Source organism: Peromyscus californicus, unplaced genomic scaffold, assembly GCF_007827085.1.
Source record: "Peromyscus californicus insignis strain IS unplaced genomic scaffold, ASM782708v3 Scaffold_15__1_contigs__length_86483966, whole genome shotgun sequence".
In the NCBI taxonomy this organism is placed as follows: Eukaryota; Metazoa; Chordata; class Mammalia; order Rodentia; family Cricetidae; genus Peromyscus; species Peromyscus californicus.
Window position 1 is genome coordinate 7673330 of NW_026294447.1, and position 27890 is coordinate 7701219.

General features: G+C 37.9%; 1 long non-coding RNA gene across 1 annotated transcript in view; it reads left to right on the forward strand.

Annotated features, from left to right (window-relative positions):
* Nucleotides 1-407: 407 nt before the first annotated feature.
* Nucleotides 408-27890, forward strand: part of LOC128110449 (uncharacterized) — a 40761-nt gene continuing 13278 nt past the window's right edge. The window contains exons 1-2 of the long non-coding RNA XR_008218204.1: nt 408-1086; nt 1497-1600. This is a non-coding gene — a long non-coding RNA (uncharacterized LOC128110449). The remainder of the gene's footprint in view (nt 1087-1496; nt 1601-27890) is intronic.

Consider the following 27890-nt stretch of genomic DNA (forward strand, 5'->3'; position numbering starts at 1 on the left):
AGTGGTAACTGAACCACTGAACACAGAATATTTGGCACTTCAATAACAGCCTTTGGCATAAAAGGTGGTGACGGGAAGCGTTTTGCCAAAGTTGTGTAGGATGGAATCTAGCATGTGGAACTATCATCGAAAAATCATTCTAGGCTCCAAAAAATATTTAAAAGGATTTAAAAATAATTAAAGTGAGCTCTTGTTGACAGAAAAGCTTTAGTATTTGGCAAAGGCACTTGAGAGAAAAATTCTACTTCACAACCAGTTAACCGTGATCTCTTGGCCATGTTCACCAGTGTCTTGATCATCCCTCAGGCACTTGTGTTGTATCCGAATTTCTAGATGTATGTCTCCATCAGTTAATCTAATGTCCCTGGCTGTTAGTTTTTCGGCTGCGTTGTGTGCTTACCCTGCAAGGAAACGCCACGAAACACGACAGAATCCGCTAACAAGAGTTTTATTAAAGGGACAGAGAGTGAGCAGGCCTGCGGGAAACACGTGTGTGGAGAAGAAGGAGGAAGAAGAAGAAACCGGGAACATGGCGCCAGATTTTAAAGGCTGGGCGTGGACAGATCAGCGTCACTACTACACGCGAGCGCGTAGATCACATGGCCACGTTGCGCGCTTACGTGGCCAGTGGGACGTCATGGATCTTGGTCACGCGAGATGCCCTGACCCGGAAATGGCTATCTGGACCTGGACCTAGCTAGGCGGAAGTATCCGCCAGGCATAGGCAGACACGCCTGACCGTGGGGGCTTGTTGTAAATCTTTCACTGGCAGCTGCTTGACTCCCATTCACTAGCATATTAAGTAGCATATTTTACAGTATTTCAACAAATATATACCAGGAATCAGTGCTGATTTTTTTTTTTCAGATAAAACATTGTGCTGATTTGTCGCTGTCACTATGACAACATTATGACAAGAACTAGTTGCTGGAAGCTACCTAGTAAAAGAAAATGTCATCTGTATTTCTCAATAAAAATGAGACACATAGGACCAGTGCTTTAATACCTAAATTAGTATGTAAATAGTAAAGGAATGTTAAATCACCACTGGACAAAGAAACACCTCAAGCTAATGAATCTCTTAAGGTAAGACTTGAATAATTGAAGAACATATATTGGAATTTTTGGTCAATTAGAAAGGAAAACATTATTTTATAATCATAATATAATAAACTATTTAAGGATATAAACAGCTCCTCATTGTTTGTTTATCTCTGCTTTGTGTTTATAACCTACAACTCAGTGAGAGCCATAAGCAGTTTACCTATGTAACCATGCTTCAGAATCTGCTGGAAGGTTCTTATGGGAAGCAACATTTGATTCACTCTTTGTATTTTTAGTGCATTGCATAATTTTTAATTTTCAGCTTTTTAAGATAGAAGTGAGTCATCTACTTGTACTGTTCCATTTTTAATTAAACAAGGACTTAAAGTCTTTTTTTTTTCTAACTTTAAAAATAACTCTAACCTCACATGTTTTCTGCCCCTTCCCCTCAGGGGTATCTTACAGAGAAGAAACGCAAACCTGCTGGAGGCCTGGGAAGCCTCTGCCAGTCTCTCAACACCATTCATTTGCACGTGACCCCTGCCAATACTCTCAGGTAATTTATGCTCCATTTTGTGCTTGTTTAGGTTTGTACAGTAGAGTGTCAGTATTCTGACATTTGCTGTGTAAGAACAGTATCGCCACACGATATGACACAGAACGGTTGACAAACGGCAATTTTCCCAGTTCTGTTTGCCTTTCGGTTTGATCGGAGGCAAGTCTGAAACTCTTAGTGGGATTCCTTCCCTGGAGACTTTGCTGGGTTACAATGTATGTCACCTGTTTCCATCTTAAAATTCCAATCCTCCTTTGAGAAATTACGAGACCACTACATTCATATATGAATATAGGTTGGAACCACGGCCAAGATCACTTGGATCCTTTTCCAACTTAGTAGACCCACAAACATAGTGTAAAGATGATGATATCATTTGGCATCAGAGACACTGAAAGAAAAACAAAATATTCTTTCTGAAGAATGAGTTATTCTGAGTATATTAATTAATATAAAAAGTCAATAATGTTTTCAGTATTGGGCAAATACACCTAGAACAAATAAGAAAAAATGCAAAATGAAAATTGGAAAATAGCTTAAGTTTTCCCCAGTAACTGATATGATCAGATACCTTAGTATTCAATCTATATTTTACTCTATTACTCTGTTTTAAGACTCAGCTAGGCATAGCGTGGCTATTTATTTTAATTAAATGATATTTCTCACACCTTATCTATAAAAAGAAGAGGTAAATTTAATTGCAATGAAGAATATTTTGGAAATACCTAAAGAGAATTCACAGAAAAGGTTATACACAAATAAACATAGATACAAACAAGGAAAAAATTGGTCAAATGTCTTCTGGCTATGCAGGTGCTTCAAGAAGGATTATGGACTTCAATTTCCAGTGAAAATATTTAAAAATCCATTGCAGAGGCATTTGTTTTTCTGAGGTATAGTTTCCTTACCAATCATAGCCTCTACACTAAAGTAAGTCTTTAAGAGACCACATTGCATATCTCACGCAGACAGACACACGCACACACCACACCACCTCGTTACCACCATCCACCTAACCTATTTCATAACCTATATTATAAGCAATATTCATGATTAGAGTAAGTATTCTAGAATGGCTTTGGTGAGAGCTAGGTCCCAATATAAAGTGACCTGAAGCAATGCCCCCCAAGTTGCAAGTTTAGACATTGCTCTGACTTTCCAAAGTAAATAAATGAAAACTCTGATCTGTCCTGGGATCCCCACAAGCACTAATGCCTTTGCTGAGCTTAGCGCTCATGGTTGTTTCTTTTCCTTCATGCTTTTCTTCCTGAGTAAGCCTAATTGGCATCAGGAGTGTTTATTTTAAACTTGGTTGACTCTGTTAAACAGTAAATAATGTGGAATATTGGCCAGATATTTTTACTCGGCTACAAATCTTGAACTGAATAAAAGTTACTATATTTAACACCCACAAAGGGTTGAATGTCTTGTGGTTAAGGTTTTCTGCCAAAAACTCACCACAAGCTCTGTGTGGATCGTACTCAGAAGTGATAAAGGAGGTAGAAATCTGTTGTGCAATGTGAGTGTGTCCCTCCCCCGACCCTGCTAACATCCCAGAGATCAGTGAACCTAAGGGCACCTTGAAGTCTATTTGTTCATGATAATTGTTCTTTTGATGAGCCCAGGCATTCTCCCACCTCTGAAATACACAGGTCCTATTTACTTGCTATCACCATCTGTCAGGATACATTTGAGTTGAACAAAGCCGCAAAAAGACTAATCCCACCTGCAGATGCTGCGCAACCGAGAAATTAATCCCAACAAAGAAAATCATCATGGAGCAAGCATAGGCACAGTGCTCTTTTCATTGTGGCATAATAGTTTACCTCACTTGACTCCCTGGGAAAAGGAAAGAAAAATTCTAGTTATTTTCCAAGCAAATCTACATTTGAAACTTCACTGTAGGACTTGACATAAAGAGATTTGGAAATCCCCGTGGTATCTTCCTGCTTTTGTTGTAGTATTTGCTGTTCTCTGAACTCCAGTCATGCCTAGGGTCCATAACCAGGGGGATGTCTGGTTTAAGCTAGGGAAGTAGTCTCAGGAATGCTCTGTCTGTTCTTGGGCTCCAGACTGAGACCTTTGTTAAAACAAGAGAAACGTGAATGCAGCGGCTTTGGGTGAAGGCAAAGGCCAGGAAATCAGGCACGTTGGAGGAGTGTGCAGGGATGTGTGAAGGTAATTCACCTGCCTTGCCTTTGTGGTTGAGGAAATGATGGTGTTTTGAGGATGATTTGTAACCTGCTGGCCTTTTTCTCCGGTACGTCATTCATTCAACTTCCCCTCAAGCTATTGATCTTTTATTTTCATGGATACCCTGAACTTCCATTTGCTGATCATGTTAGTTTTATGACTACTGTATCGTTTCTCATTGCCCTGTGGTATTTCTTCAGCATCTGTCACCTGTTGGAACTGTCTTATTTGTTTGATACATTGTTTCTTTCCCTCCCAGGAGTGGGAATTGAAGGAGAAAAGGAAATTCTATGTGTGGTTAGATGCTGCAATAATCCTCATGCCTAAGGGGTTGCAGGCATGCTGAGATGGTGCATGGAGGGTTAACCACCGGCAGCAACAGCTAATTTTTACAAAATACTAAGATGTTTGATTAATAAATGAAAAAGTGAATGATTAAAGTCACACTGTGGAATTTATTGAAATTAATTGGACCCAGATTGTGTCACATAATGATCTATTTATTGCTTCCTCGATTTTTGCTTTAAGTTAGCTCAGATTTTCCTAAAGCTAGAGGGTATTTGCAATAATTCCTCTCTACTGCTCCCTAGGCACATGCTGCTTAGCGATAGATCACCGTCTTTTTCTGCAAGATCTGAAAATATTAAGCGACTATTCCCCTACACTGATTGATGATTCATGGAGCCTGAGAGAGAGCTGGTGTGCCACCAGGCTTTAACATTTGGGATCTCTGGAATCGTTACCTGCTGCTCTAGCCGAGGCTGTTTTGTAAGCTGTTTTCCAAACAGCATGAAGCGAAGCAGAGCAATTAACACTCAAAGTCATTTCCACAAACTGGAAAACACATCAAGAGAAACAAATGGCTAAAACAAACTATGTCTGTACAAAAATTAACGGAATCCCTTGTATTCGGATTTTTCAAAAGTTCTAATACCTACTAAGACTCAGAACAATAGTTTTGATATCACAACAAAGCATACCATGGTACTTGCTTAATATAAATGTAAGGTAAATGTGATAAAAACATGAAATTTCATGTGCTATATATGGATTGACTACAATCCAAGGGAGATAATAAAATTTGCTTTCATTTGCATAGGACCAGCTTAATTTATACCATGATTTGTTCCCATAAAGCATGTAACACTCACCATGGAAGATGTTTGAGTAAAAATAAGGAAGCACCCTTGGTAAGCTGGCTGGAAATTCTCTGCAGTTGGCCTTAGGGCTTAATGACAATTCAAGCCCCTGGCAAGTCTAAATTCTGATTATCAGATAAATTTCTCTAGAATTGATGTCTCAAAATAGAAGTCAAAGAAGATGAGTAAGGAAAAACTGTAACACTGTTGCTATTTCCTATCTTCAAGGATAGAATCAAGGATACTTTCCCCACTAAGAGTTTTCCTGAGGACCTTACACTGTCATCTTTAAAACCTGAACAAATCAGTGAATTGTCTTCACCATGGACACAAGCAACAGCAGATGTAGCTTGATTCAAATACTCACATGCACAATCATTCAGCTATCACTTAAGCTGGGCATAGTGGCATAGCCCTATAATCCCAGCATTTGGAGGCTGAGGGAGGAAGCCTCCAAGTTCAAGACTAACCTGGACTGTACAACAAGATCCTATCTCAAAAGAAAAAACAATTTGAGTAGAATATCCTAAGGCCTGCGGTCAGGAACTCACTTCAAAACATCGCTCCCGTGGGGCAATGGAAGCAGTTCAGGGTCTAGAGCTCTTGTTGCTCTTCCAGAGAACCCTTGTCCAGCTCTCAGGATCCACATGGTGCCCTCACAACTGCCCGTAACACCAGCCACAGGGCCCGACACCTTCCTCTGTGCCCTGCAGGCACTGCGTATACATCACGCACAGACAGACATGCCTGCAAAATACCCAAACATGTAAAACAAGATGTATGTTAAAAATATTGCTCCCATTATGTCCAGGCTTTCTTTTGCGCCACCAATCAGCTTCCAAATCACGACGAGAAGACTTACTGCTAGTTATGAATGCTTGGCTGTCCTGTCTGCTTGTCCACTGGCTCTTATAACTTAAATTAGCCTGTTTCTCTTCATCTACGTTTTTGCCTCAGGGCTTTTTAACTTTTTTTCACTTTATATGCCTACTTTCACTGCTTGCTCTATGTCTGTCTGTCTGTCTGTCTGTCTGACCCAGGCCTCTCCCTCTTTCTCTCTTGTTCTCTCCTCTCTCAAGACTATATTCCTCTTACTACTTGTTCTCTCTGCCTGCCAGCCTCGCCTATCCCTCTTCTGCAGGGCTATTGGTTGTTTCGCTTTTTATTAGACCAATCAGGTGCTTTAGGCAGGCAAGGTGAAATGATAACACATCTTTACCCAACGGAGCAAGTGCAGCATAAACAAATGTAACTCACCTTTACACAGTTAAAGTAATATTCCACAACACCTTATGTTTGTTACTTTTTAGCTGAAAATGGGCTTAAAGTTTCTTGTAGAAACTGATTATAAGTAAATGGAAGTTTCTTTGTATTATTCTTATACTAGAGTACTCTTTAAAAAAGGGAGAAAAGAGAAAAAGGATCAAACATGTTACATACAAAACAAAATAGAAAGATGTTTGTGGAGACGTGCATGGCTCCTTATCCCCTGTGCGTTAAAAGGAGGAGGGCAAAAATAGTTCAGAGTGGAGAGTCTCAGCTGTGTGCAGTGGCTGCCCTATCTCATCCTCTCCCCTGTGGGTGCTCGCTGCCTCAGATGTAGGCAAACAGCACAGTCCCCACTTGTTATAAGAATGAGCTGAGCCTTTTGACCTCAGCTCTGTCTGCCCCACCCTCCCCTCTGGCTCTTTATGGCCTTTAGTGTGATGGTTATCTAGGTAAATCCTTGGGTAGAATTCACTAGTCTAATACACTTTACTGGCTTTTTAGCATTTTAAAGAAGATTTTTTTTCCAATAAAGTGAATTCAAGTTTCTTCAATTCAATTACATTTTGGGGAAAAAAAATCTGAAATTAAGTCAATCAAAAGCTCATCTTCTTCTTAAATTACAGCAGTCATTCTTCTTTAAAAAGCCAACCTTATGCTTTTAAAGTGAGAAAATACTTGTGACTTAGATGAAATAAAGTTTGTTTACATTATATAGGAGTTATTTTAATCCTTTTAGACTTTTTTCCAGCACATATGGAGTAATTTTTCATTAGAAAATGTTCTCATCTTTCATGTAAAAAATAAAATGTGCAGTGAACCAGCTGAAACTCCAGACTAAAACTAAATGATAAAATTAATTCAGTGATTTGAGTCAGTGATCAGAAACACCATTGGATTGATTCATTTCAAATAACTGCCTCAATTTGGCAACAGTTTACAATGAACAAAATGTGTCAGGATCTGTCCTGAAAAGCATTGCTTCTGCAGAACAGCCCCTCTCAAGGATGAATCCAGGTGTCACTCTTCCATCACTTAATTTCTAAATGTTCTACAGTGGAAAATTTTTTCTCATATATTTTTGTGAAATTCTGTTATTAACGGGAGAATGCATTTTTGTCCCCTCTGATTCTCAACTGTCTTCCCAGCATCTCCTTATTCTAATTGACCAAAAGGAAGAGAGAGAAAGAGAGAGAGAGAGAGAGAGAGAGAGAGAGAGAGAGAGGTAGAGAGAAAGAGAGGGAAGGAGGGAGGGAGGGAGAGAAGAAGGGAAGGAGAGAGAGAGAAAGAGAGAGAGAGAGAGAGAGAGAGAGAGAGAGAGAGAGAGAGAGAGAGAGAGAGAGAAAGAAGGAAGGTTATTAGAGTGCCTGAGTGTATTGTGGAATGGAGCCAAGCAAAAATTCCAAAGGGATTGGTCATGGGTCAGTGTGTTTCAGTGGAAGCTGCACAGGCTGGCAGCAAACATTATCTATTGGCTGTCTTCTTTAAAACACCAGCCATGGCAACCATATTAAGTCCTTTCTTGAATAAGGAGCATAATAACAATCTATTGTAATTTTACCTGTGGGGATTGCTGCAATTTATCCAGTAAGCATCTTCTATATGATTTTGTATATGTGGCATGATTGTGAGGCACTAGACAGCTTTTTAAGACCAAATGCTTCCAGCAAGGGCTTGCCCACTTGGGACACAATTTTAAAATGGAAATTGGATTTTACTCATCGTTTGTAGGAAGCAGAAGGGAGCTGTCAGCATGGAATGCCATCCAAAAATGTTCAGAGAGGAAGGAGACTATGGCCAGCTCGTAGAATTGGTGAGGCAATAGCAGTGTTGGCAGCAATATGGAGGCTTGGGATGATGGGAGACAATATAATCCAAAGAGGAACCAGGAATGGTTGTTTTGAATATGTTTATATATATAAGTTGGAAATGGTTTTCAGAACCTAGGCCTGCTGCCAGATAGTGGAGAACATGGCGGAGCTGAATGTGACTTTGGATGAGAAAACATTTTCATGACATTCTGTATTTTTCTTTATGTCAGATCTACATAAACTTATCAGACCATGCATAGTAGAAATAACATCACCCGGTTTTGTTCCATTTCTATGACAAATGTAAACCACCACTCTTGTGTAGTCAAGAGGTAAATATTTTTATGCAGCTTATTTGTTTTGTTTAATGTTTATTTTAATTTTTGGAGGAAATTTTTTAGAAGCCATGCCATAAAGAGTGCTCAAGTTTCTGTAAGCAATCTTCACAAGAAGTCTTTAAACCACAAAGCCTACTTGGCCTAAGCTTCTCATGTAAAGAGGTGTGCTGAGCTGTCATTTGGCATGTTACCTACTGGTCTGAGCTCACACTGAAGGGTTGATTTCGACTACCAGCTTCCAACTGTTGCCTACATGTTTATTCTCAAATATTATTGTCTCCTAAATAGCTTCAACACCACCCCTGTCGCCTCTAAACCTACACAAATCCCCACTGCTGGGAGAGCTCTGTGTGTGGAACATGTGAATTCCACATCTCTAAAAACAGCTTTGCTTTCTGCAGGCTCACTACTTACCTCCCAGTCCTCCCTACTTCCCAGATGAAGCTACTGTGAACAGATTATGAGAAGGGGCGTGGCCCGAAACCACCACTTCTTTTGCTAGGCTACCCACTGCTTTCAACTACCCAATCCACAACCTTGCTATATGCGTATAATATCTGTTTATGTTTTCCAAGTTGTATCCATACTGAGGTCATGTGAGCCAACATTTCCTCTTAGTTAGAATTCCTAGTCACTGCTCCAGCTACATGACCACACATGCGCTGTCCAGTAGCCAAGCAAGAGGCTTAGTCATCCCAGGGCCTACGTAATCCATATGCTATGTGATCACGTAATCTATGCCCATGTGTGGCGTAGTTATGTAAACCCACATACACATGTGTGTGGGGAATCTATAAAAACGAGTCCCACATATCCCTCTCTCCTTCCTGCACGATCATTTCCATAGGCCTAAGCACTTCCTTTCTGTTCTCCTTCTCCTAATAAACTCTTATAGTGGGTTTTCTTGCACCTCGTGGCTTTTCTCCCGTGGTAAACATCACTGCTTAATGAATAACCTTGCTTGCGCCACTTAATAAATAACACTCTTATTTATGTTAGTCTGTCTAGTATCTCTCACTGGCAATTAGCAGAATCTGAATGCAATAAAAGCCTATCATGTCCTTAAGTATGACAGATTTGGCTCAAAAAAGTATAGTGTTTGCCTCCTATTTTATTTAATAGCTAATATTTTCATGTTTTTTTGCCACATCTTCGCCATCAAACTCTCTTAAAAATGAAAATAAATTCTTTTCATCTCTCTGTAGGTTAATCAACTCCTATTTACCAAATTTCATCTAAATTCAAGTTAATTTCAATATAAAATGCAAGTGTTTTTTTCCCCAATCTTAGTTAAATGGTATAAAAACCCACTCCTGTGTTTTACTATTTATTCAAAATGCTTATAATTTTTCAAAATATCTTGTAATTTTGTCAATCTATGCCTCAACATCATTTCCTCTTTGCCTTAATCTTATTTTTAACTCAATCACGTTCATTTTCTCAAGTATTTATGAGGCATTTCATCTGATATAAAATCTCTTCCTACCCTCTAATTTTTAATTTTCCCCAAATATAACAAATCATTATCACTGTGGTTTTTAAATGTAACATTATTAAGAACAAATATTCCTATGTGGGTGTACATAGACACTTTATAATTTTATTTTTTTAGCTTTGTATCTGACTAATTTTGCTAAGTACCAGATGTTTTTCAAACAATTGTCTTGGAGTTTTAGTAAATAAGCGAATTCTAAAAAATCTGACATGTCAACTCTGTATATGTGGGTTTTGCTACAGCTTTAAATATACATTCAGACTATTTTTTTTCATAAAGAGGTTAAAATTTTAAATGCTCACATATTTGTTAATTTGTTTGGAATTTATAGACTAAATTTTCTAAGTTCTATCTGTCTCAGTAGCTTTTACTGTGGCTAGTTGATAAGTTTTTTCAATTGACAGTTAATGGAAACTTACACCAAGTTAGAAGGAATGAAATAGACTAGACATCTATCAACTTTCCCTAGGTAATACATTAACCATTATTTTTGTAGGAACTGAAAGCACAATTTGTATGTTTGTATATTTGTATGTTTTCACACAAAGTGCTTAGCAGAGAAACGGAGTTTTTCCATGAGATTTCCCTATTTGTCATCTCCTGAGAGGGCACAGGGGAAGCTCTGAGCGAGAATAATCTTCAAAGGCCCATTTCATGAATTTTTAAAGATAGAACTATGAAAAAAACAAAGAACAAAAAAAACAAGAAGGAAATCTTGGGAGGTCACATTGAAAGATGAGACCCTAGTACATGGGTAGACCGGTGGTTCCCCTGGGTTCGTTAAGATGGATATTGGAGAAAAGGAAGAAACCCTGCAAAGAACAGTGTGTATGAGAAGTGTAGAGCTTAAGGACTCAAATGGCCCTCTTCTCCGATCCAATCACTCTGAAGAACCAGGATGAGAAACATCTGGCTGAAGCTCACATCATTGGAATGACTGTCTCTTGCAACCAGTAGGAAGATGTGTTACAAATGAGCAGTGAGGAGATTTAATGTTTGATGAAAATAATAAAACAAAAAGAAAATGAAAAGTCACTTGAAATATTTGCTCATTAGCCTTGTAGGTACTATCATGTTTCTATTCACACATACACAGTCACACAGGAATTCATTCATACATATATATTTCTGCTTTTATATATAACTTTATTTTCAATAAACATTAATATAATTTGTGAAAGCACACAGATAGTTGTTTCATTGTATTTCTTCTGCTTTGTGGTTTTGCGTGGGTTTTTTGTTTGTTTCATTTGTTTTAATTTGAGCTAAGACCTTCTCTACTACTTAGCCCACATTGGTCTCCAGCCTCCAAAACCCTGAGATTAAATAGTCCTGAAACATCACACTTGGCTTACAGTTGAGTAAGGGGAAACAAAAAAGATATTTCATTAATCAGAATCATCATGGAAGGTTTCTGTTCTAAACACAAATATCCAACCTGTACCCTAGAAAGAACAACTTTCTTCAAAATCTAGCAATGAGGGTGATTTTGAATTTTGCAAAGGGCAGTTGGTGTATGGCTCTGTTGCTATTTGAATACCTACATGGAAAGGACATGTGTTTTCTCTCAAATTCTGCTGTAGAAGTAAGGAATGTCAGTTAAGTACAGCTATTCTAAAGTTTCAAGGCAACTATTCGCTTCTGACACTGTTCAGACAGGAGACATGAGCTCAGATACAGATGTAAACAGGAATCTGCCTGATGCTTTGATGATCTACAAATACCCGTGAGCCAAAGGACTGCAGGTTCTGTGTGAGGAACAAGTGGAGTCCTGAGTGAATGTGTGTTATAACTGCAGCTAGACCAAAGACCAATGCCTCAGACCCACGGGAGTGGCAAAGTGTTCCCTAGGTGGGTCACAGAGGCATGTCTGGTCTGAGTGAGGATGTTCACAGTGGGTCCAGAAAATGTCCACCACAGCTTTCTCCCTGGGATGTTCATGGTCTGAAGATGGCTCTGATATAAAGACTGATCCTACTGAGAGGAGCCAAACTGTCTCCTTGTTTGCCTATATGTAGTAACTCTGCTTCCTTATTCAGCTGTGTACCAGAAAGCACGTACATGTCCTTGTTCAGCTGTGTGCAATAATGCTGTCTCCCAGTTCAACTGTACATAATAAACCTGCTAAGCTTTTGGGAGACTGTAGCTTCCCATTTCATGAGCCCAGACTACCAGATCCCAGCTCTTTCTGTCCAGGTATCTGTGTATGCCAGTCCTTTCTCTACTTCTTCCTTGTCTTCAGTCAGGGTTCTGGACCCAAGCTGTGTAGGAACACAGCATTCCTGTCAAGTTCATAAATTCTGTCAGTCTGAACAGACAGGTCAAGGTCATAAGTTTTGGCAGTTCTAGATATGAAATTTCATTGGTTTTGAGACTGAGATTTCAAAAATATTTACACACCATCCTTCATTATGTCAAATCTAAGTGGTCGTGTGCTTGCATCATGGACAAACAGTTTACTTAGTCTGTCATCCCTTGAGCTGGTGTTACTAGGAGATAAACTCTTTATCCGATGAAATCTTGATGCCCTATGACCCCTGTGCAGGAGAGACCAAGGCTTGGGTTTAAAAGTGCTAGAAATTTTAATCTGTTCTTATTTCCTATTTAAAAGGGGGGCATGGGAGAATAAGAAGTTTCTATAGGAAGCCAGGTGGTGGTGGCACACGCCTTTAATCCCAGCACTCGGGAGGCAGAGCCAGGTGGATCTCTGTGAGTTCGAGGCCTGACTGGTCTACAGAGCAAGTTCCAGGACAGGTTCCAAAGCTAAACAGAGAAACCCTGTTTTGAAAAACAAAACAAAACAAAAAAGAAGTTTCTATAGGAGAAACATTCAGACTATAGATTGGTTGTTAAAGCAAATTCATGAGCCCAACACATAAGTGAAAAAGAACAATTGGCATTTATACAGAATCATGTATAGAGAAAGAATGGCAGGAATTTCATCTCATAATTTGTTCATCAGGAGTAAATCTTGGCTCAGAAGTTGTGGTGAACTGGGGTTCACTCACTGGAAACTTTCCTCATTACACTCTTCGGCACTGTGAAAGTGTCCTTCTTTGCAGGTCTATAATTCTGCTTCGTGTTGTATTTGAGACACATCAGCCTAGTAAAAAAGAGGGCATCTTGACCATGTGATAAAAGTCACAGAGCCAGGGTTGTTGAGAATAATCCCAAATGATTTATTTCTAAAGTGCATAAGGTTGATTTTTATAAATCATGGGTTTCTACAAGGGAATGTATTAGTAAAGATAGATTTGAAAATTAATATTCTGCCCAATACATTTTACTAATTTAAAGTAAATTTTGTGCATGTAAATATTCAAAACAATGCAAACAAAGAGAAAACATTTTCAAAATCCAGTAAAATTTGAGGAAAAGAGGAAACAAAGCAAACAAAAACAAACTAGTGGATGTAGGTCAAAGAAAGAATGGTAGAATCAGGAAAGAGGCTAGAAAAGTAATTTTTTTAACAGAATACATATCAAAGAATCTTCATTGTCATTGATCCCTAGTCAAAACTTACAGTAAGATTAATGTCACAAAGACTGGAGTTTCTGGAATATACATGAGTCCAAGAAGCTGTAATATCATAAATCTTTAAATTGGGGTGCTATGTTCATCCATGTTTGTTCTGGGCCACTCTGTCTGAGACTCCAGGTAATGAAACATTTACCAACGGCTCAAAGTGCCTTGATTAGACAGGCAAGAGAAGTATGTGTTGTGATAAGTTATAGAATCTTGTAGAAAAGATAAATAGATTCATAATGCTGTATAAGGAACCCATATTGATTTTAGGATGGATGCAGAATGATCTGCTATGTGGCACTGGTAGAAGAATCCCTCCCTCAGATGGATGAAATAGTGTTGCGTGAAGTGTGGAGGGAAATTATCACTATTCTGGTCAATCTATTCCTTTACTAGATTTCCTCTGACTTCATTATATAAGACGATTTTGTAGCCTCTGTTCCTCAAATTGCAATATGTAGGTGTTTATATTTATATTTTCTACTTACATTTGTCTTTCCTATAGTAATTCATAAGGATACTTCTAAAGTGTACTTTATTTGAAAATAATAAAGTTCTTAGATTAATCTTAGAAAATACCTAGAAAATTAAGTCAGAAGATTGTTTAAAGATCTAGTAAATGCAAACATTTTTGATCCATTCTAAAACAACAAGACAAATGCTGGTTTCCGTAATAACTACAGTACATAAAAGTCTCAAGGTTAGGAATGCCCGCAGCCTTTCCACAGGAGCAGGGTTTAACACATAGCACACATATCAGGTGGCCTCACAACTGCCTGTACTCCAGCTCCAGAGGATCCTAAGCCCCTTTTATGACTTCCACAGGCACCTGCACACATGTGGGCATACACATGAACAGACAGATAAACATGGACACATAAATAAAACACATTTCTTTCTAGAAAGTCTAAAGTAAAAAATAAACTGAAGAGTCATTTAAAAAAAAAAAACTCTGAGGCCTTTGCTCTTGGTCCTCACACCAGTGCTCTGATGTACCCTATAGTCTTTAGGCACATATTAAAGAGCCACGTAGTAGTCTATAAAGTGAAGGAAACGCTTTTGGTGCACTACAGTATTTGAACCATGTTTTCCCCATGGATCTTCAGAGCTGAGGAAAGTTGAGAGTGGGATCTTCCTTACCATCAGGGCACATAAGCAAAGAAAGGATTAGAGAAGAATGGGACTCCCAGAGAAGCAGCTTCAAACTCCCCAAGGCTAATTTCTACAAGCTGTCTTCCAAGTGCTTGTCACAGGCCGGTTAAATAAAACCAGAATAGCTGCTCAGAGCCACCAAGCTTGAGTAAACTGATGACAAAAACCATGTCATTTGTAATTTTTCCCGGTACAAAGCAAACAAAACTTCAAAAGGTAAACTCCTGGTAACAGTTGTGGTTAGCTATCTTCCATCCCAAACGCCGAGAGTGTTGAGTCACTCTAGACTGCCACTAGCTGAAAAGTTAATCCAATAATAACGGAAATGTGGTTAATTATTTCCCTCTCAGTTGACTCAAGTAGGTACAGCACAGTTGTCATGCCCAAGGCTAATGCAAAATATTCTTCTGATGCCTCTGTCAATCAAACCCTCAACGGACAGCCTTGACCCAACTGGTTCCTGTTCTTCCCCAGCTTACCCTCTTCCAATCTGTGCTAACCTCCCTTTGCACTTTATTCATTAAGATATCCTTTGCTCTTTCTGTTGTGGGATGTTTTGATAAGACTCTGACACTACTAAGACTTGCCGTAAAGTTAAACCTTGAATCAGGGGTCAGAGCTAGTGACTAGCTGACCAAAATTGTGCGTAAAGAAGCCAGCAATTTGGATAGAGAAGATGCACAGGAAGGAAAGGGTGGAGACTTGAGTTTGGCACCTCTTTTTTGGCTCTTGGACACCAGAAGAGACATGTCTCTTGTAGTTGCAGTGTCTCAAGATCAGCTAGTTGCTACTCAACCTCTCTGAGCTAGCAGGTTTTCACCCCAGCCTTTGACTTACTCTTATTGATAAATAGAATGAGAGAGACTCTGGGCACAGTACTAGAAGCTTGCCAGGCAGCAGCCTGAGTGGCCAGTGGGGGAACTGACTGGGGCCATGGAGCTGCAGATGATAATTAAAATATCAGTAGATTCATGTGCAGCCACTAAGCCAACAGAAAACATCATCTATGGCCCATCTTTGGCTCTTTTTCTGGGAAGGTGTTCTGGCCTTATCTGCCTCATCCAACTACAAAGGTCCCAAGTTATATTCTCTTATATTTGAATTTAGAAAGCAAATTGGTCTCTAAGAGGCACAAAACTTGTAGATCAGACCTGTGGTAACAAGTGACCAGTGAAAAACTTTGTCTTCACTGTGAAAAAGATATAAAAATGATCAATTGGTGGAGAAGCTGTGAAGGAAGAGAAAAGATGAAAATCGACTCACTATGCCTGAAGGAAACTCTGGATGTTTCTTAGTCATATGATAAATATATATGTATATTTATTCACATATTCCTATGCCCATAGTAACTTTCATATTCAGTGGGAAAATATTTTGGGTAAATAGATTTAAAGTGAGGAGGAAATACTGGAGCAAACTACTTTTTCTCTTTCAGTGAAAACAAATGCTATACTGCATAGCTTTCCATTTTTCCCCTGAGGAAGCATTGCCATTACCTATCCAGACCTGAAGTGTTTAAATAGCTCAGTTTACCGGTGACATCTCCTAGTCTGACATGGTGCAGTTACTTAACTAGCAGGACATGAGTGTGGTTACTAGGTTACAAAAGAGTCATGCTGTCCTCAGTGAACTCAAGAGCTGTGAGCACCCAATCAGTTTCCTCCTCCAAATCCCTAATTAAAAACTATTTACTTCAAGAGCTAGGGCTGGGGATGCAGCTTGGTTGTAGATCATGGACTGAGCACTCATGAGCTTGTGCTTAATATGTCCAGTGTTCAACCCCTGCAAAGCAAGAGAGAAGGAAAAAATGATGAAGGAAGGGAGGGAAGGAGGGAGGGAAGGAAGTTGGGAGGGAGGGAGGAAACTGAATCATACTGGTGGATAGAATTAAAAAGAGCATATAACTCCTCTCCCAGCACAAATGCCCTAAAAGAACCCGCTTGCTCTCTCTCTCTCTCTCTCTCTCTCTCTCTCTCTCTCTCTCTCTCTCTCTCTCTCTCTCTCTCACACACACACACACACACACACACACACACACACACACGGTTTTCAAAAACCTATGTATAATAAAATCCCTAATCCAGGTTTAAACTCAGTTTGTCTAGACCAATAGCTTTTATATAAACTATGAGAAAATGTAAATGAAATAAAGCTATAAAATATTTAAAAGCTTGACAATAAATATATTCATTTCATGAACAAATTTACAACATTTTACTGACTAATATAAGATTTAAGACGATATGAAGATATTCAATATTGCTGAATGAGAAGACATGTTGGTAAAGATCTTAGGCTTCAACTAGCTCCTGTTGATCTACATTCACTAAAATCCCAAATAAAATAGAATTATGAAAGCAACATCAATGACTATTCAACCCCATCACAAGGATGAATTATAAGAATAATTTCCAGAATGGAACTGTGGATTTATGTGGTCAGATTTTTCTTTTGTTTCTGATACAAATCTAGATGAACTGCTCCGAGATAACTTTGGGCATTTCCTTCTGCATAGATCAAGCTTTTCTAAAGTTTCCTGCTCAGGTAGTCAGACTACTGTGGGGAAGAGCAAGACCCCCCAGAACAGGAATAGATAATGTCCTAGCTGCATCCAGCTGGGTGCCCACTAGGTACCAGGATTCTTACCTTTTGAAAACAGTTGTATTTCAATGTAAGAATCTGCACAAAATGGCTAAGAATGTGCATAACACTCCCGTGGGCATAAATAATGAAACTAGAAAGAATAAGACAATGGGAATATTGATTAATTAGGGAAGTCATTTGGGGGCATCTGGTAATAAAACTCATCTATAATGGAAAAAGTCAGGCATGTTTGGCTTCAATTACTAGAAATGAAATTTCTTAAAGCAAATCCTTCCTTCCTGTCCCTTTCCCCACTTTTCTTTTCCCTTTTTGGTAATTTATGACAGTCAGTGTGGTGTGTGAGGATGTGTGTGGGTGCACATGCAGAGGTATGCATGCTCAGAGTGAGGTTGGTGATGGATTTAACCAGGAAACCTCACCCAATAAGATACGATCAATTTCTTCCATTAACTCTTTCCATTTCTCTAAAATTATCCCACCATGTTTTATGTAAATGATCTCGACAGGAAGGACCGTCCTTACGAGAGCAGGAGAACCTTCCAGAGGTCCTCTTAGTTGCATGGAAGAGTTGGACTGCTCAAAGAGAAGAAATGCCTACTGCTGCTGCTTGGCTGCTGCAGTCGTGGGCAGGAACCTGATGCCAGATATGACCGGATGATTTAACTCTCTCGAGTGGATGAAGCCATAATCGTTTAAATAATAGAAGGAAAAAATAGATCTTGTTTAAGGCTTTCTAACTAATGCATCTAAGGGCTGAGGAGAAGGCTCAGGAAGAAAAGTGCTTGTCCTAAGACCAACGGCTGCTTTTTAGCTCCACAATGGACATTTCATAAAACAGGCATGCTGCTGCACATTTACCATCTCAGGGCAGGGCACACAGAGACAGAAGGATCCCTGATACTCTCTGGCCAGCCAGCCTAGCCTATGTGGTAAATACAAGTCCTGTGCCAGATGCTGTTGCAAAAAAAGAAGAAAGGACATATGGTGGCTAAGAATTCATCTCAAGTTGACCTCTGACCTCTACTTGTGTACATATGTGCATTTGTGTACGGACATGCGTCTGCACACACAGAAACACACACACATATATAAATCAATGCCTTCGAATTATGTGTACAATGTAACAAATTCTACAGTGGAACACTGCATACACACAGTTTTTATTAACTAAGCAATATTTTTGTGAAAATAATTGTAAAGCAATACTTTTAAAATGTATGTTCTAATAGGCTATAGAGTATGACTTATACTTCACATTTCACTGTATGTTTTCTTTTTACTTACATGTCTCCATTAAAGTTTCATGAAATATACTACTAACATTAATTGTCAACTATTTGTTGATAGGCAAACACATATATTAAGCTTTGGGCAAGGATTTAAAACCCATAATATAGACATAATAATTTGAACAAGAGTACATTCTGTGAATCTCATGAAAAATAAGGGATTACCATGTAAGATGTCTGATGATATGGAATATAGGAACTGATTTCATTTATTGCATGATAATAGCTACTCAGGAAATACATGCACATAGTTCTATTCATTTTGCTAGACAGTTTTCTGAAAAGTCTTTCTTAATATTCCTGGTTAGAACTAATCTCAATCTTTTCCCAATGTTCTTTTGCACAGTAATATCACATTTTATCTTGTGTTATATTTGCTTATACAAAAGATGTCTCCAATACTTAATCACACTGTACTTCCCTCTCATGGCAACACAAAATGATTCTTTATATAGATTACAGTAGCGTTCTAAGTCTCTCTTCTTGGAATATATATTTATAGAAATCTCCCAAAACTTTTCTCTTGACCGCCACATGTTTGCTGTGGGAATGGTGCCTGCACTCACATACACATGCACCATGTACACGCGAACACAATACTAATAAAAGTAATTGTATATGTCTATTCGTATCTTCATTTCCTTTTACTTTATAGTTAACAAATACAGACGTATTGGTTCTTTCTTTCCATGATATCAAAAAGCAAATGCACGTATGCATGTCCTGTCACCATAAAACAGGAGAGTATTTTTCTGTGTGGTACGAAAACTAACACACTCGCCTAGGCAATTGCGACCTCCTGTTTGTCTCCTTTCACCACGGTTTTTCTCGTAGTTTAGTCTCAACTCTGTTGCTGGAGTCATTGCTCAGCGTGCATATGTAGTCACACTGCTCCGCAGCTAGCTCTATTTATAAACTTCCTTTGACAGAGCACTCAGAATCTGGGATTGCTTAGAAAGCTTTACATGCTTTTTCCTTCTTGTCTATAGCCTCATCTCATTTTTCTCTATTTGACTGTTAATGAAGACCTACGGGGTTCCATATCACTGAGCTCAAAAGCCAAAATGGTCTCTGTCTTCAGCAAGAGACTCTCCTTCAGGTCAAACCACAGACATCAGTTGCTAAGTTATTACAATTCATATTCTTAGCACAGGGTGAACGTTTCAGCATGCATGTGGGGAAGTCAGATGTGCAGTCAGCATTGTTCATTGTTCAAGGAGAACCATGCATCCTTCCCTTCCCATCTCTGAATAAATTCTGGACTCATAATGGTTACACGGAAACAATTCTCAAATTAGAGCAGTATTAAAATTATATATAGAGGATTCAATAAAATGGAGACCGTTGGGCCCCACCAAGATTATCTTACGTAGTAAGTCTGGAAAGCTATGAAGCATTTCAGTGGGTTTCTTATCAGTTCCCAGATGAGGCTGCTCCTGTGGGTCCAGGGACCACACTTGAAGAACCAGTGCTTTTAAGAATTTCACAACAAGATTATGGGAATTGGACTTAGACATGGGCAAATGTGAGATCCCGTGAGGAAATTTCTGCTCCTATCCAAATTTGAGACATACTGTGAGCTGGCATACATGTTCTCACCTTAGACCATGGAGGGTTGTTTAACTGGCTCATTAAAGTTTGTGACTGTGTGGTTGTTTGGCTATTTGATATTTCTTTTATAAAGCTATTTATCTCATGAGTTAATAAGAACATATTAACATCTTTCTCAACTTCATGCAAAAAGAGACACTCAGTGGCTTTTTTTTTTTTTTTTTTGAGGCAAGGGTCTCACTATATAGCTTGGGATGGACTGGAACTACATATACCAGGCAGGCCTTGAACTATCAAACATCCACCTGCTTTTGGCTCCCAAGTGCTGAGATTACTGATATGTGTCACCATGTCAGCCTTGGTAAACTTTCCTTTTTATTAAATCACTGAAATAATGGAATGTAGAGGAGGATGAATTAGTGAATAATTGAAAATTCAAATATTTAGTGTTCACAAATTATGTCCTTGTGAGACATAAAAAGTCATTTTGTTGAAATGATACTTAGATGAGAGGTATAGTGATGGAAATTGATTGAATGGTAGAAAGTAGAGACAATAACTCAAGGCAGACTTTCAAGTTGAAGTAATGCCCAAGGTGACAAAATAATGTTTGCAATTAAGTTTTCCTTTTAAAGGCAATAATTTCATCTATGATATGTACTGAATAGAAAAGACTAGAAATACCAGATACATTGTTATTGGCAGAAACTACTGATGCTATGAGGTGCTTGTGTTATAGAAATGAAATCGAAGGCAGAAATAGAAGCTTGACCTTGAAGGAATGAAAAGCGATCTCTTACTGGAACATCACAGGCTGAAAGAGTCTACAGGGCTGAGGTGAACTAATGTAGATGAAAATGAAAAGACTACTTTTCAAAAGGGTTGGTTTTCTCTTTCACAACATTAGGTAATAGGAATTAGAAAGAAACACAATTGAGTTTTTTATTTTTAATAAACTTCATTTTTGATAGTTTCATGTTTGCAAAGTGAACAGAAAGTTCCCATACACTCACTCAGCACGTCTCCTCCCCTCAAGTTCTGTGTCCTTAGCATGGCCTGTTGGCATGGTGCGTTCCTTGCAGCTGATGAGATGACATCAACATCGCTGCACTATCAGCCGAAGCACACGGTGCATCCTGAAGTTGGCTCTGCGATGTTCATGCTATGGGTTTTGACAGATGTATGATGACTCATATCCAGCATTACGATGTCATATAGAATAGTTTGGCTGTTCTAAAAATTCTCTGTGGTTCACCTACTCACCGCCCTTCCCCCACCCCACCCTTGAGCATCTGGTGTCCACTGATATTTTCATTGTTTCCATAGCTTTGCCTTTTCTAGAATGTCATACAAATTGAATCATACAATATGTAGCCTTTTTCTGATTGGCTTCTTTCTCTTGACAGTACGTAATTTAAGGTTCTCCCATCACATCTCATTTGAAATCTCATTTATTTTGCCATAGTTTATCCACTTACCTTCCTAAGCACATCAAATTCATTTTCCAGTACTGACAACTATGAATGAAAGGGCCATAAACATTTGTATGTAAATTTCTGAGGGGAATAGAAATGGGAAGAGCAGAAAATGTGCACATTTTTGAAATGTTTCACAACCTTCAGAAAAGTTGATAAACTCATTGGTGAGCCTTTGTGGTTGATCTCTTATTGTACCTAATAAATAATCTAAGCTGTTATGAGAAAGTTTATTTATAAAAAAATAGGATGTGCAGTGTCTGATGCTGTCCTTTATTTCAGCCATTCACTGAGGTTATAGAATACATGCCTATGGACAGAGGGGCTAAAAAGGAATTCAAGCACATCTTACACACACATACACACACCTCTTCAGGATTATTTGATTGTTTTTAAGCTATTCACATATGTAAACTTGGAAAAATACTTTTATTCTACAGGTAGTATTATTCATATTTACTAATGATAATATAATTACATTAAGTTGACTGTCAAGTTCTCAGTTAATCTCATTACTTTAATATAAGGGTTCCAGGTTAATATATGTATACTTTCAATATATGTTTTACCAAGTCAAAGAACAACTCTTCAGAAACAAGTATACATGTTAGCAATAATTCAACCAGAAAAGAGTGAATGCCAGAAATATAAATTAGAAGATTCATAAGAGAACAGTTTTGTTTTTTCCATGTCTATATAAAGGACTTTGTTTTACAAGCAAAGTAACAAATGGCTTAAAACAATCCCCTGTTGCTAGGCTCTCAGATACCTAACAGTCCTTACACGTTTTAAGTTTAAGCATAACAGACTGGAATGTTACAAAGATGCTTAGTGAAAAGACAACTCATCACAAAAATGAGGATTTCTTTCCTTAGCAGAAGTCTTTGATATTGTTTCCAACAGACGTAACTTTCCCTTTTAGATTTCTTCCTCTCAACCTTTAAAGCCACAACCTTACAATCCCAATTAGTTTTATACAACTGCGCGCACACACACACACACACACACACACACACACACACACACACACACACTCACTCAAACTCATACTGAATATAAAAATAAATATAAAAAATGTTTTAAAATATATCCCCCAAAGATATCTTGATTATAGATTATGCCTCTTATAGACAAAATATTGCTGAAATATGTTTCACTTCTTCTGTCTGTATGTCCTAGATATAACCAAAGAATCATTTGTGTCATACACTTCATGGAGTGTAATGAAGGCAGATTCACAATAAAGGATTTGGTTCAAAACCTAGAGGAGTCAAATAGTGCAGACACCATGCGAAACAAACGAGAAGGGAGCGTAGAAATGAACTCTCAGAACATCTGCAAGCTATTCCCGTTGTCTCGTTTAGTAGTTGAGTTGAGGCAGGTCACACCCACTTCACAGTTCCTGTTCAACATTGGAAGACAGAGGAGTCCGATGCTTCTGTGTGTGTGAGTGTGCCGTTCGGAAGTGTTGGTGGGGATCCTGCTATTGAAATGTATTACAATTTTAAATTTTTTCCATTTTATATGAGGTATTTATTTGTGTTGGATGGAGGGGGGATTCAGTTAGAACCGAAGATGATAGTCAACTGGATGCAGAGAAACAATGTTAGTATAAAAGCAAGTAAGGTATTTGCCTAAATAAGATGGTACTTAGGAAATAGAATCCATCAATATTTCATTTATTGAACCCCCCTATTTCCTGCCTATTGATTTGTCTCTGCCCTAAAATTTTGCTGTAGATCTCTTAGACATCAGAGAAATACTCATCAAATTCACAGAGATTCCACCTCACCTTGGTCAAATAGAAGTCATTAGGAAGATAAGCAACAATGTAAAATGAGAGAGAGAAAGAACATGGATTTGAGTGGACAGGGAGAAAGAGAAGATCTAGAAGGAGTTGGAGAGGGGAAAAATAGAGTCAAGTATACTGCATGAAAAATATTTTAATTAAAAAGAACATTTTTTAGTGAGGATGTGGAAGGAAGACCCCCTTATATGCTGCTGGTAAGAATATAAATTAACACAATCACAATGGAAATCAATGTGGAAGTTCCTCCAGAAACTAAAAATATAACTATCATAAGACCTAGCTACATCACTCATAGGAAAATAAATACCCAGAGGAGTCTAAATTAGCATTTAAAGTGATACCTGAGAATTTATGTTTATTGCTGTACTATTTACAATTTACAATTTATATATAGTATCAATTGAATTTTCAATCAAAATGATGATGAAATGGTAGCATTGAACTTGCCTGAAAATGACAGAACTGGAGACCATCGTGTTAAGTAAACTAAACGACACTCAGGAAGACAAATATTACTTATGTCTCATGCAAAGAACCTATATTTTAAAAATATGTATCATGCAAGAGAAGAAGGGGGACTATTTGGAAGAGGAAACAGACTAGAGTGGGGAGTGAGGACAGTAGTAATGAAGGTGTGGTGGTTTGAATAGAACTGGTCCCCATGGGCCCATAGGGAGTGGCACTGTTAGGAGGTGTGGCTTTTGGGAGTAGGTATGGCTTTGTAGGAGGAAAGGTGTCACTGGAGATGGGCTTTGAGGGCTCAGATGCTCAAGCCAGGCCCAGTGTGGCATTCTCCCTTCCTTCTACCCACCAGCCCTGACTTACAACTCCCAGTCTTTCTCTAGCTCCATGTCTGCCAGCGTGCTGCCATGATTTCTGCCATGATGACAATGGAATAAACCTCTGAACTGCAAGCCAGCCCTAATTAGATGCTTTCCTTGACAAGAATTGCCATGGTAATGGTGTCTCTTCACAACAATAGAAACTCTAATGAAGACAAGGGTATAAATTGGAATGAAGTATATGTTACACACATTAAAAAAATGTTTTAGTTGTTTTGCTATTACTGTGGTAAGACACTATGATCAAGGAAATTTATAAAATAAATTTTATTTGGGTCTCAAGGTTCAGAGGGTTAGTCTATAACTGTCATGCCATGGCAGACTTGTCATGTCACTGGAGCAGTTAGCTAGGCATTCACATCTTGAGACACAATTACAATGCAGAGAAAGCTAGTTGGGAATGATACTAGACTTTTGAAAACTCAAAGCCCATCTCCAGGGACAGATCTCATCTAAGTAGACCACACCTATTAGTCCTTCCTAAACTATTCCAACAACTGGGGACCAAATATGCAAATACATGAGCCCGGGGGGGGGGGGGGCATTATCATTCAAACTATCACAGAAAGTGTTATATTGAAGACTATCATTTCTATGATGAACAAAAGAAATAAGAAAAAAGAAGAAAAACCTGTTAGAAGTAAAGATTAAAATCCACTGAAAATGTTAAGCAGATTATTTAAAAAAAAAAGTACAGAACCTGTAGAGAAGACTACAAAATAAACTGAGGAAAATATACAGAAGACACATACCATTTTAATAACTCATCAGTTTAATATATAATCACTTTATTATGTTTTGAATTGAGAATATTTTACTTAGCAGTGTCTTATATGTTAAATATTTAATAAAAATTCAATTTATTGTATATGTAATGAAAATATTTAACTTCTAAGCAGTATGTAATATTAGTATTAAGTATTTTTCCTATAATTTCAAGATTTTATTTTAGATAATTCCTGGTAGAGAAAACTAAAGAAGAATTTTGTAGGTTAGTGCTGCATGTTGTCCATTTGATATGCTGCTGTTTGACTGTGTGTCGTTCTGTCTTTGTTTATATCTAAATTACACATTTTGTATTGGCTTGTGTCCCAGCTTTTTACAATAATCATTAACTCATCATTTCAATATATAATTTTAAAATATTTTGCCTGAATTTGAGAATTTCATACTTGTAGTAGGTATTTTCATATTTCTGGTTGATACAATTGTCATAAGCTATTATTGAAATGCTCATCTGGGTTTGAAACATTATGGTGGCTAAGAATTTGAGGGCAATTTTGTCAGTGCTTTTCATAAGACAGCCTGAAGATAGATTTGTCATGTACTTCACGGCATATGGTTGAGAAATTTCTCACTGAGCATCAGAGGAATCCTACATCAAAGCACTAAACAGGAATATTCAATCATTGATTTTAGGTCAGACTGAGGCCTGCAATTACATAGTTCTAGGACTGCTCTATGGGCTGGCTCTCAGGAAAGCTCTGAGGCATGGTTCTTCACATGGGTCTCTGATGGACCAAACACAGTAACCTTTGCCTCGATGCCAATCTAGAAAAGAAGAGAATCATGTTTCAGTTCCTCCTCCTCCTTCTCTTTTGGACTAGAGCGACTGATTTGAAAATATGTGATGTTGTTTAGGACACAATTAGTTCGATCTGTAATCATTCCTGTTGACCATTCCCTACTAAGGTTCGTTGACCTGTAATTTGAGTGAACAAGTGCCAATACATCTTCATGAAAAACGAAACAAAAGAACATAATTGTTCCATTTATATGGAGTGCTGAAATCACTGTCCACAGCGTAGCAACAGATTTATTGTCTTCTAACAAAAGTCTTATTTCAGAAACATTATTTAAAGACAGTGTAACAAACTGTCAAGTATCAGTGATAATTTTCAATGGCCTTAAATTTTAAAAAATAGAATTTTGCCTTCTAATCCACATGTATATACAAAAACTAAAATATGATTAATAAATGTCTTTAATTCTTGTAGAAACATAGCAGTTGAAAAGATTGCATAGTGGCCTTTACCTGTAATCCCAGCACCTAGGAGGCAGAAGCAGAGGCTGGAGGATTGTGTGCATTCTGGACCAGCCAGGACTACATAGTGGGACACTGCCTAAAAACGTTTTTAGTATTTTTCACTGGGGATTGCTTTGCTGTATGCATGTATACATTTTCATGTTTGTGTACACAGATGCCTGAGAAGCCAGAGGTTGGCACTGGATATTTGCATCTGTCTATTTTTCAAAATAATTTTTAGGTCATAATATAATTACCTCATTTCTCTCCTTCCTCCAAATCCTCTCTAGACCCCCTCCTTGCTTTCTCTCACATTCAAGACCTCCTTTTTCATTAAATGCTGTGTTCCTAAATACACAGATACAGCCTGCCTATGTTCTGAGAGAGCATTCACTGAGTGAACCAGACAACCTGGACAGAGTGTCCGAAGCACATCTTTTTATTTCTTCTTCCTAGCTCTTGGGTCACATGTACACACCAACACACATGCATTTTACATGAGTGCTGGAGATCACGTTGCTGCCTGAGCCATTTCACCAGCCCAGAGAGTTGACTGGATTCTTGTCAAGATATAGTCAAAATTAAATGTACCTTATTGTAAAATACATATTTTATCATATATGTTCGTCTTTTCCTTTACAGATGTCTTTATAAATTTTATATTATGTATGACCTGAGACATTGCATCTGAAGTTTTACTTAGTCGATTTTGCTAGAAAATTCTGTGCTAATTAATTACCTGTTCTTACCAGTCTATCTCACAGGCCTGCAGAAACCTAATTGTTCCAGGTTCTCTTTTTTTGTTGTTGTTTTGTCTCTTTGATAACTTTGTCTAAAATTATAGCCAGGAGCCCTTTCTGAGACTTTTTAAAAAATAGGCAAAGCTTAGCTGTTTCTTCAGCATTTGGTGTTTTGTATGTTCTGAAGATCTGGACATGCTGAATGTCCATACTTCTTCAGTTCACTCTTGCATGGATGTGTGCTTAAACATGTCTACTTGTTTGTATCTTGGAGTGTTCGTTTATAAATGTTGATATGTATCAGAACAATAAAAAGGAAAAGGCCACAGAAGTGACAGAGGAAGTTTAGAATGGGAAGCTTCAGGATATCACATTGCATTATATCCTTTCATCTTACAACAATACTTTTGGAGTTGGTATAATCATCCTTTCATTTCATGTGTGTAGAGAGATATACATAGTAATGTTACTAGATGAAGAACAATGTACTCAGAGTTAGAACTCAAGCCATATGTACATGTTACTATGATTGGCTAGTGCCTAGGACTAAGTTACCTGTTGTTGCAAGCCCTAGATGGATACATGACTGGATTCCTATATATTTGTGAATGCATGATTGGCACCATCCTTTTAAAGAGTACTCTATTTCCATAGTAAAATCTTTTATAGAAACTTACCTACAGTCAGAATTTGTATGCTTATAAAATTGAGCTATATTTAGAAACATAGAAAATGCTTTTATACATCTAATTTTTAATCAATGAAAGAAATCAGCAGACCAATAAATTGACAATATTCATGTGATATAATTATGAATATATGCTAGATAATAAATTATATACATATATACACATATGTACATATATTTCTGGTAAATGTAAATCAATCAGATCAGTACTTAAAATACTTCAGTAGGGAGTCAATAGAACTAACTACTAACCAGAACGAGGGATTTTTAAATTAATTTCCATAAGAGTGAATTCTAATTTTTCAGTAAGACCTTAAATATTTCTTAAAGACAAAAATTGGTTATG